Below are 12,075 nucleotides of genomic sequence, written 5' to 3'. Positions count from 1 at the left end.
CTCTACCTTCTTTGACTCTTCCTCCTTCTTTGGGAAGAAATAGAGATGTCCTTACATAGGTAGTGGTGAGGGTGGTGAATACATAAATATGTGACTATACAGGGAATCATCGATTGTTTACCTAGGACTGAAAGGATGATGGGTGAACAAAATCATCTTTAAAAAAACTAGGTTGATGAAGAAACAATGAGAGTACTACATTGAGTGAAATAAGTCAGACACATAAGGACAAATATTGGTCTCACTGATATAAAGTAATTATATGTAAACTTATAGACATGAAATATAAGTTACCAGGATATAGAACAAGGCTAAAGAATGGGGAGTGGTTGCTTATTCTGAGCAGAATGTTCAACTAGGTTGAACTTAAGTGTTTGAAAATGGATAGAGGTGACGGTAGCACTTTCTGAGAATAACTAGCAGTGCTGAATGGTGTGTGAATGTGGTGGAAAGGGGAAGCTGATAGTCCCGTATGTCACCAGAAGGAAAGTTGGAGGTTAAAATATGGGAATGTATAAAACAGTGAACCTTGTGGTGGACATGTCCGTGATTAACTTTACAAATATTAGAAATCTCTCTCATGAACTAGAAGAAATGTATGACACTATAACTAGAAGTTAATAATAGAGGGGCATATAGGGAGAAAAGTATACGTATTCCAAACCACATACTACAGTTAGCTGTATTTTAACATTCTTTCATCAACAGTAGCAAATGTACTGTACAATACTATGAGTTAATAATGGAGGGGAAGGTGGTTAGGGGTATAGGAGGATTTGTATCCTTTTTTTTTTTTTCTGTCTCTATTTCTTTTCTGGAGTAATGAAAATGTTCTAAAAATTGAAAAAAAATTAATTGTGGTGATGGATGCACAGCTGTATGATGGTACTGTGGGCAACTGATTGTATACTTTGGATCTTTGGATAATTGTATGGAATGTGAACAATCTCAATAAAAAATAAATAAAATAAAAAAATTTTAAAATAGATCCAACCCAATTGCTTTGGCTGCTTCTCCACTACTACCTTAGTCTAACTGTTAAGAGGGAAAGAGTCTTGAAGTTTCCTTCCATATGAAGGAATGCAATTACCATAACTCCTGGGTCTCTCTGCCCTTTATCTGGTTGATACACTTGGGGAGAATAAACTTTGGATGTCCATCTCAGCGTCACCTGCTTTCCTCTTCAGAGCGAGCTTGCCCCGAGAGACACAGTGTGCCATGCTCCTCTGGGCCAGTCTCCCATGGGGACCTGCCTGAGGTCAGGGGAGATAGTCCACCTGAGACTGGGGATTGGTTGCCAGATGCATTCAGCTCTCGTATTAGGCTATATTCTCCAATCTAGACTTTATCACTAATACTCATTATGTTTTGGTACCCATCTACTGGTCTGTGCTTTATTTCATAATTTGTTCATGACAGAAATAGGAAAATGAACTATATTTATTGAGTCTTCTCAGATACCCCACACATAGCATGTCCAAAATCAACCAGATGCCTTTTCCCCAGGAAATATTCTGCTGACTTTCCTATTTCTGCTTTTGATACACTGATTTTTCCAGATTCCAAGCCTAAGCCTTGCAGCCATCTTGAACTAGTCTGTCTCCTTTATCCAATAAATGCAATCAACTGGCACACTCTATAAAATCTCTCCTTGTAAGCTCCCATGTTTCCTCTCCTGTTGATTTCCCTGCTATCGGCCCAGATTCGCTCATCTGTTTCTCTGGAGGTTTAACAATGAATGCAGCATAGTACCTGACTTCAAATTGTTCAGTCCAAGAGATGGATATGTAAATAAATAATTGAATTATCCTGTAATAACTGATATAGAAGAATGTACAAGGTATTGTGGAAGCACAGAGAATAGAGTAATTAACTGTGGGGTCACAGAAGAGCCTGCAGGGGGACATCATCCATTTTTCCACCCATCTTTCCATCTCCCACCTCTTCCCACTCTCATCCATACTAAAATGACTTTCCTAAAACACAGATTGGATTATGTCATTCCTCTGCTCAAAAGACATTTTAAAACCATCAATCTGCTAAGTTTAATTATAAATAATGTCCAGTTTTTAAGCTCCTCCACAATACAGTCTTCACCTCAAACTTCCAAGCCCTTTTTTACACTGATCTCCCTTAATTAATCAACTCACCTGTCCAGATTTCACCGTATGACCTCACTCTCTCTAGGGACCTTTACCTGATTCTCTCCGCTGGGTCACTCTTCTCTGAGGTGACTGTAACCATGTTCCACGTCACTGTCATTTTTATATTGCCTTATCGTCTTACCTGTTGTACCATTCCTCCTATAAGCAACTGCAGAAAGAGAGAACATACGTCTAGATGTTGATATGTAGCAAATTTACCTTCCCTATTATGTACAATGTAGACCAACATTCAAGTAAAGTTTAATTCCCCATATTTCTCCACTTGGTGTCAGGCTAAACTGAGATATAACTTCTCAAAGGAAATTCCCAAATCTGATAATCTGTCTTAAAGAAGGTGACATTCAACTTAAATAAACAAAGACAATAACAAAGCTAGTGTAACCACAAACTAGAAAACTGAACTAACATGTCACCCACTAAAACATAGCTATGAAAATTCCATTGAGCCAGCAGTTGAAGAACTTGTGGTTCTGCTCCAGTGGAGCTGACATGAGCTTAGCATACATACAACATTGCCCTTGAATTTCTGGATAGGATTCAATTCTTCTCTCATCTTTTAAAAAGAAAAAAAAATCACAATAGCAATACTTGAAGAAGCCTTGATAGTCTAGAAAGAAATACCAATTTGCAAGATGTGCTCACCGTCAAGAATCCCCAGACATTTGAGGAGCAGCAGCATCATGAACAGAAATAACAACAGAGAAAACAAAACTAATGGAATAACCACAATATAACTCTGAAATAAGTATAGTTAATATCTTCATAAAGATATAAGTGAATATTGTTGCATTGATAAACAAGAATAAAAGGTAATGAAAAAGAACCAACTAAAGATCTTGTAAGTGAAATTTATTTTTGAAATTAATTTTGAAGTAAATTACTCAATAGAAAGGCTGAATAATGATAACAAAGAGTTAATTAATGAGCAAAAGATTGTGATAAGGAATTTTTTCACAGTACAGCACAAAGAGATAGGGAACCGGAAAGTTTTGTTTTGTTTTATATTTTATTTAAAAGTTAAGAGTTGGAGGAAAAAGGAAACATAAATTCCAATACTTATAGCAATTCCAGAAAGAGAGAATAGACATTTGAAGATTTAATAGCTGTGAAAATTTAACAGCTGTGAATTTTCCAGTTCCAAGGAAAGACATGAAAGAACTGTATGAAAGTGGCCACAGAGTACTAAGCAGGAAAATAAGGGGAAAAAAACCAGACCTGTCAGAAGATCAAGAATAAAGAGATCAAGAAATAAAGAGAAAATTCTATAAGCTACTCAAGGACTCAAGAGAGAGATAAAAAAAAAAAATTTAAGACTACATGAATGCACATGAGAATTCTCATAGCAACACAGGATACTAGAATAAAATGAAGCAAAATAACTTCCACAAAAGATACATAATTTAGACTGGGAAATCAGAAAAGTAATTTCCAATGAAGTGGCTTTTAAATAGAGATCTGACTGAGTAGGACTTAGCAGATTAGAAGTAGGGAGAAAAGTGTTCTGAGTACAGGGAACAACAGGTGCAAAAATGAAGTGGAAGGAGGTTGGTGGATTGAAAGGAAGTCAAGCAGCCAAATGCAGAGGGCTGGGGAGACGAGGCTGCAGCAGGGACTTAATTCTGTCAGGCCACGGGAAGCCATCGACAGGCTTTATGTAACATAATCCCATTTATGCGCAGAGAGGGAAGAACTGACATGGGGAGAATAGTAATTCTACCAGTTTAATAGTCCCGGCAAAAGATGACAGGGGCAGAGACCAGGGTGAAAAGACCGTCCTTTCTTTGAACAATTATCTCCACCTTTATACAGCAGTCTGCTTCCATGTCTCACCTCTTCTACTGGACTAAGTACTCCTGGAAGACAGTGAGTTCACATCTCATCCAATAGAAGGGCTCAAACATGGCAAGTCCTCAATCAGTACTCATAGAAAATGAAGTCTAAGCATATCTTGCTTTTCTCTTATTAAGATAATTCCCAGACTTTACAAACTGCATTAATTTATTTTACATAATTTCATCCTCAAATCAACCACCTGAGGCAGGTATTATGTCCATTTCACGGATATAGACACGGGCTCAGAGAACTAAGTGACTTGCCCAAAGTCATACCATACCAGCACTCCAACTCTAGTCTTTTCACCAAACCTCCTTGTACACCCAAACCTTAATTAGGGTAAAACTAAATAAACCAGAGCCATCGATTAAAGTCTGTCAATAGATTAACTGACTGGTTAGTCAATTCAACCAACATTATTATTTATCCTACTTTACCTTCCTCTTAAAAAAGAAAGCAATAAGGAAAACAAGTCTGTCATAATTAAATCTGGTCATTTTCCACCTGCTTCCACATGCCTATTTCCAATCTGATTAAAAACAAAAAACAAAAATCAGCTCAGAATAATGATCCTGAGGTACTGAAAGATCCTGAAACAGTACCATAGCTTTAAATTGTGACCCACAAATTCTCCTTACTAAAGAAGAGAAGAGGAATAATAAGTTGCTGAAAAACATTAACATTTTTTAGAGTGGGACTTAAAACAGGTTTTCTTTATCTCTCTCAGATAATCAGAAATCCACTTAAAAGAGTTCTCACTAAGGATTCTGCCTACAAAGCTACAATAATCAAAGCAGTGTGTTACTATCATAAAGACAGACAAATAGACCCATGGAACAGATATGGCTTCCAGAAATAGACCCACACATCTATGACCAACTGATTTTTGACAGGGTGCCAAGTATATGCAATGTGGAAAGAATAGTATCTGCAACAAATGGTGTTGGGAAAATCAGATATCCACATGTGAAAGAAGGAAGTTAGACTCCTGCCTCACACCTATTAAAAAATCAATTCAAAATTGATCAAAAATCTAAACTTACAAGAGCTAAAATTTTAAAACATATAGGGGCAATTCTTCATGACCTGGCATCCAGCAATGACTTCTTAGATATGACTCAAAAGCACAAGCAACATAAGAAATTTTAGAGAAACAGGACTTCACCAAAATTAAAATCTTCTGTATCAAAGGAAATTATCAAGAAAATGAAAAGACAAACTAAAGAATGGGAGAAAGCAGTTACAAACCATACATTGAATAATGGCTTAATATCCAGGGTAAATAAATAAATTTTATAATGCAAAAACAAAAAGGATAAACAACCCAATTTAAAAATGGGTTTAAAGGACTTGAATAGACATTTCTCCCAAGAAGATATACAAATGGCCAATAGTCATATGAAAAGATGCTCAACATCATTAGCTATTAGAGAAATGCAAATCAAAACATGACATACCATTTCACACCCACATGTATGGCTATTATTTAAAAAAAGGAAACAATAAGTGTTGTAAAGGATGTAGAGAAATTGGAACTCTGATGCATTGTTGGTAGGAATGTAAAATGGTACAGTAATTGTGGAAAACAATATGGATGTTCCTCAAAAAGTTAAATATACAATTACCATATGACCCAGCAATTCCAATCCTAGGATATCCAAAGAAAGTGAAAACAGAATCTCAAACAGATACTTGTACATCAACATTCATAGCGGCATTATTCACGACAGCCAAAAGGTAGAAACAGCCTGTGTCCAGGTTTTAAGAATCTTAAAAATATTATGAACAGTGAAAAAAGCAAGGCATGTAAGAACAAATATTGTATGATATCACCTACAAGAGATGACGAGAACTAGAAAATTTGCACAGATAGGAGGTAGATTGGAGGTTACTAGAGGATGGGGGGGGGAGGAGGAATGTTTGTTTAGAAAAATAAATTAAATTAAATATTAAGATATTATAAAGCAAAAAGAGAAAGAATTCAATAAATATTAGCCATGATCATTATTTTTAAAACAAAGTTACGTGACCTCACTTGCCATTTTAATCACTAATTCTGGAGAAGCAGCACGAAAGAATATATGGATTTTCTATGGCAGATATGCCCCCCAGTTCTATTCTTTTCCTATTTTCCTCTTCCTTGGAGACTAACCCTGTATGTGCCTCTTTTAAAACGAAGACTATTTTCCAATATTGTTCATAAACTGGCAGGGTTTGAAATGTTTGTTGTGGACTAGTCTCAGAGGAAAAAAAAAATATATGCCCCTGCTGGTAATGACCCAGTACAATAGTTCTATAAACCTCTCCACACAAAAATTACATGCATTTTCTAATGTATGCCCAGGGAGTACAGAAGCATGTTTCCCATGTCCCTTTTCTTTATCAGATATTGATCTAGGACAGATTTACTACGTAAACTTTTAATGGCAAGTTATTTCTTTACCAAGAGAGACTAACATTTCAACCACCTAACTCATTTCCAGTCTTCATTAACAGCACCTTTCTCTCCTCTCTCAAAGAAATAAAGAAAGTCTGGCCAGTGTTTACTACTTGCTGGCCTCTCTGCAAATCATAAGCAAAAAGCTTCAGGCTAGATTGCATCTGGGGTAATTTTTTTCCAAACTAGGAGGGCACACGTCGATTTTCTTAAGGCAGAACCTGGGATGCTCTGGCATATTTGTGAGCTGATCAAGGAAGTGCCTAGATCTTTGACTATTATTACCCTGGCTTCTAAAACTGAACCAAGTCTGTGAGCACACTTCATTCGTACTTGGCAGCATGGTTGTGAATGTCACGGCATCACAGAACAATGAAACATCAGAGGGGAAAGAGACTTTCAGAGATCTTACTCCAGCTGGCTCATTTTATAGACCAGGAAACGGGCTCAGACAATCAATGTCATGTTTCAGATTATTTAAATTCCTAGAAAGCCTGTGTTATTCAGATCACATTATTGGCTTTATCATCCTTATTTTAAGGAATGATTGTTAATGATTTTTAAAAACCTATAAAAATAACTATGCCCTTTCAAAATTTCTGAACAGGCTTGCTAATGTTTTCCAGCTGACAATCATTTTTTTAAGCCATAAAGGAAAGCCTTTATTTGCCATCAGAATGAGTTTTTACTCTCTCCAAGTGCAAAGATAATTTATTATTATTAGACCTTTAACTGCAAATAAATTTCATCTCAAATACCAACACCAGTCAATTGATAATGGCTGCCTGGAGTATTGTGTTGAGAAAGATTCTAAAGTCAAGTTCAGATTCAGAAGAAAAAGTATCATGATCCAATGGGCAAAGGACGAGGCCGGTAAACTGTGTACTTGCAGACCATGTGTTACCCTCCCTGTTGTGCCAACGGTAAGACAAAATGAAAGGTCATTAAGGAAACGGCCAACGGCGTATTCAACCCCAGCCCTGAGCTGGCCCTAGGAGGTTCTTAACAAATGTTTGTCTAGTGAATGAATGCTGGCCATTTACGTGCCTACTTCCCCTTAAGAGCATGTACTGTATTGTTTTTATACTTTTACCTCCCTTTACTAACCCAATTCCTGATGCACAGAGTATAATAAAGTCTTATAAAAACGATTCCCCCTCCTCGTACACACCTCTAACTTGCTAATTCTCATTAAGCAGGTGCTGGACAGAGAGTTTCCTGCTGCCTTAGTTCAGCACATTGTCCAGGACACTGTTAGATTTATAAGTCACCTAACAAGGAGCAGGAAAGCAGAGACGAGGTCCTGCCATCACTGAGCACCCACATTTCATGGTACCTGGTCTGAAGCTGGATTTGATGGATCTCGCGCACAGCACATACCATGCAATAAAAAGTAATAACTCTCCCCAAAATTTTCTTTGGAAGAATGTGGAACTACCTATGGATTGAAAAAGCTCTTGCATTTCTATGCTGAAGGTTTGACTTATCTATATGCTTCCACATGCATTATACTGTTTGAGCTTCACAATATAATTGCAAAATCCCTGATCCTACAAACCCTGCTATTCAGAAATATTCCAGAGAAGTGGGGCAGGCATTCACTCACTCAATTAGAATGAGTTGACCACCCATTATGGATCAAGTTCTGAGCTAGATGCTTACCTAAATGGCAAACAAAAAGACACAAGCACTCAGACATCCAATCCAGAACCCTTCCTACCATCCTGTCCTGCTGTAAGGCAGCAGGCCCCACTCTGAGGGTTAGAAGACAGGAGGTACAGATTCAAAAGAAGGGGTTCTTCTTTGACAACAATCTGTTAAATTCGCAGTTGACAAAAATTTGCACTGAACCTGAAATTTTATTACTTGGAAGGCCCAGCCTTGCTTTTTTTGCCATAGATTTCACCTCCTCTATTCTTCCCCCGCTGCTCAATTTGAACATCAGAATAAAATTCCTTCACTAAAATAAAGGCGGCTCTACTTTTAATCAGCATACTTAGCAGGACAAAAAAAAAGGGTGCATGTTTCATGTTTCCCCACATTAGGAAGTTTCTCTACCAATATCGACAGACCAGGATCTGTCTTATGAAACAATACTACTATTCAAATCTATGTTTCTTGCCCACAGCCCTTAAAACATTCTACCCGGTTTCATCATTACTTCTGCGTGTCTTTTGCTTGCTACACTCTAAGCCCTTGAGAAGCAAGATCCAGGTCCAATTCACTGTTTGAACCCTCTAAAGAACACACATCATGTCTTGTTCATGATAAGGACTCAATAAATACATATGAAAGGAATAATTAAGGATAATTATTCTTGATATCAAAGTAACTTTGTGGACAAAAGGTTAGCCTAGCAATTTAAATGATTCATCACTAACTAAAATAGTATATTTAAAGTATTAGTAAAGCATTGATAAAATCAGATAGAGCTATGCCCTGAGAGGTGTGCCATACCACAAAGAGAGGAGAGAAATTGATCGGTTGCCCCATCCAATCTGCTCATGCCTCCACAAAGCCCTGAAAAGTGGAACAAAGCTTTAACTTTGGATTTGGCAGAAACAGTGACTAAATCATATTTTGAAAAGTATCTGGCTCAGAAGTGCCCTCAAGATGTGCTTGCCAACCCAGAGAGATCTGAAATGCTGCTTTAATTTTATTTTTAAATTACAAGTACTGCTAAATTATAGAAAATGTGGATTATCACCCCATAAACTTTTTTAAACACCCGTAATTCTTCACTCAGAGATAACCACTTTGTTAACATTTTAGATTATTTCCTTCTAAATTTATTCTATATATTTCTCTTTTTTTTTTTTTAATGAAATTCAGAATAGACTATTTAAGGTTGAATCCACTGTTTTCTTTTTGGAATATACTGAAGTGTTTCTGTAACTATAAATATATATTTAAACCATTCTAAAGAAAAGTTCTTTTCATTTAGTATGTTTCCCTGGCTAATAGAGATTTGGTTTTAATATCAAGAGCTGTATACTTTTAGAAGCAGAAAACAAACAACTGGCAGAATCTAAGGACCATCCACATTCATCGGCTAACATGTTTTGGTCACTGACAACGTTGTCAGGCCTTGGGCCATGTGCTCTAGAAATGTTATCATAATTTAATCCTCACAAAGTCCTGTGAAGCTGGCATTATTTTCCCAATCTTAACAATGAAGAAACCGAGCTAAGGAGGTTAGGTAACTTGCTCACAACTCTACACCTCATAAGCAGTAAATTTGGATCTATCATGTTTCAAAGCCTTCTTCCCGTGACCCACACCAGCCGAGAGGGAGGAGGTTGACAAATATGTGCAGTTATAACAGTAGCCATGAGACCCAGGATGGTACGGGATGGTTGGAAAAAGCACCTAGAAAGGATTTTCACTAACAGAAGAGACAAGAGAACCATGCGATAAGGCCCAGAACCCAGCCCCCTTCCTCCCATCCCTGTGCTTGGGCCACATACTCTTTAGAGTCACCCATGCTTGAAAGTCGGGAGTAGAAGCGAACGTTCAGAAGCTCCCATGAGTTCTTTCAACTCTAAACAGGGAGAGTGACTTCCACAAGCAGAAAATCCAATTGTCCCACAGACACATTTTTGAATTTTAAAATGAAGGTTCCACTCACAAACCCATACCTGTCTGCATCTTTCAGTGTTTGGGATACTACTATTACAAAGCCAGGGGTCAAAATCACGCTTGTATCTAGTTTATGGATGGATGAGTAGAAAAATAGGGGAAGGAAACAAACAGACAAAGGTACCCAGTGTTCTTTTTTACTTCAATTGCTCTTTTTCACTCTAATTATTATTCTTGTTATTTTTGTGTGTGTGCTAATGAAGGTGTCAGGGATTGATGTAATGGTACTGTGAACAATCGAAAGTACGATTTGTTTTGTATGACTGCGTGGTATGTGAATATATCTCAATAAAATGAAGATTAAAAAAAAAAAAAAAAAATCACGCTTGTACCAAAACTCCCGAGCAGGTACATTCAGGCATAGCAGGATAAAAGCAGACAAAAGAAAAAAACCTTCCCAAATACAATCATCTTCTTGGAGAATTTCCTGGTGGATTTCTAGTGAAAAACACAGAATATTCCAATTTTTCAGTCCTAATGCTTCCTGCCCCGATCGTCACCTAAGAGGGGGAAATCACTCGCTGAGGTCACTGAACTTGCTTAGCCTCAGCTGGATGCAATTATCGTCTCCATGGCCTGCCAGAGGGCTAATCTCTTTATTTTGTGCAACAAGGAGATAACTGGAGTTTGTCTTTCATGGTGGTTGTTTTGATCATGGGTTTCACAGTTCCTGTATATGAGAATTCACTTTTCTCCCAAGTTTCGATAAAAAGAGCTTGCAGCTCCCCTGAATCTAATTATGATGAAGCATCAGATCTTCGTAAATTGAAAAGCATCTACAAAATAACTTGCTCATTAACATTAAGAATGTAACGGTCAAGAACATCAAGGAAGGACTGAAGAGCTGTTCTGGGATTGCAAGAGTATGAAGAGACCCGACAACTAAAGGCAACTCAATGTTGTGCTGGATCATTTTGCTATGAAAGACATTGTTGGGACAATTGGCAAACCATAAATGGGGTCTCTAAGTGATGGATATATAGGAGTTCTTTGAACTGTTCTTGCAACTTTCCTGTAATTTTGAAATTATTTCAAAATAAAAATTGAAAAATGAAAAGAGCCTGCAGTCTTCTGGCAAGCAGTACCATTGGGCAGAGCCAAGGCTCATAGGAGTCCACACGTCCCAAGCAGCCCATGTAGAGATGGGGAAGAGGCAAATTGAATTTGGGGACGCAGAAAGTAAACGTATGCCATTCTTCATAACCTTGAATGATCTCTTAAACTTCTCTAAGTGATAGATGAGGGGTTCACAAAAGCCAGTACTTATGACCAGGGCCGGCTTCGTGGATTTGTCACCTGTGCAGTTACACAAGGCCCCACACTCAGAAGAGACCCACCCTCGGTTTTACACTCTTCTGTCACCATCTTGAGTTCTTAATAAATTTTAACAAGAAGTTCCACATTTTCGTTTTACATGAACCCCACAAATTACATAGCAGCTCCTGCTTAGAAAGCACTAAGTTTTGGAATCTTTTATCTACACTTCATAGAAACTATTAATTTTCCGAAACAAAGATACTTATAGGTTAGGTACTACAGCCTCAGGAACATTTTGCTATATGCTGCTGTTCATCCCCATATCTGATCTGCAGAACTACCTCCACCTGGAAATAAGTTATAGATAAAACAACAAGAATTTTTTTTAATTTAAAAAAAAAAAAAGGAAAGAATAAAGAGCTCCCAGGAACCAGCACAGAAGGAACTCAGGCTTCAGAGCTGCACGACCTTAGGCAAACTGCTAGATTTCTCAGAATCTCAATTTCCTCATCCGTAAAATGGGATTAAGTGAGATCATCTCATGACGAGGGTCACATGAGATAATGTGCATAGCACCTGAAACAAATGTCAGTTGCCATCATAGAGGGTCCCAGTGGAGAGAGGTGAGTTGCCGATAAATTGCCATCTTCAGAATTTCAGAATTCCATAGCTGAAGAAACTTTGGACTTTCAGTCCAACCCCTTGATTTTACAGATGGGAAATCTGAGGCCCAGAGAGGGGAGG

The 12,075-nt window shown here is 37.6% G+C and overlaps 1 protein-coding gene across 4 annotated transcripts in view; it reads right to left on the bottom strand.

Moving 5' to 3' along the window:
- COLEC11 (collectin subfamily member 11) overlaps nucleotides 1–12,075 on the bottom strand; it is a 65,255-nt gene that overhangs the window by 41,050 nt on the left and 12,130 nt on the right. The gene's annotated exons all lie outside the window — the stretch shown is intronic.

Source organism: Choloepus didactylus, chromosome 20 (assembly GCF_015220235.1).
Source record: "Choloepus didactylus isolate mChoDid1 chromosome 20, mChoDid1.pri, whole genome shotgun sequence".
In the NCBI taxonomy this organism is placed as follows: Eukaryota; Metazoa; Chordata; class Mammalia; order Pilosa; family Megalonychidae; genus Choloepus; species Choloepus didactylus.
The sequence above is the reverse complement of the archived record's forward strand: the minus strand, read 5'-3'. Positions and strand labels throughout refer to the sequence as shown.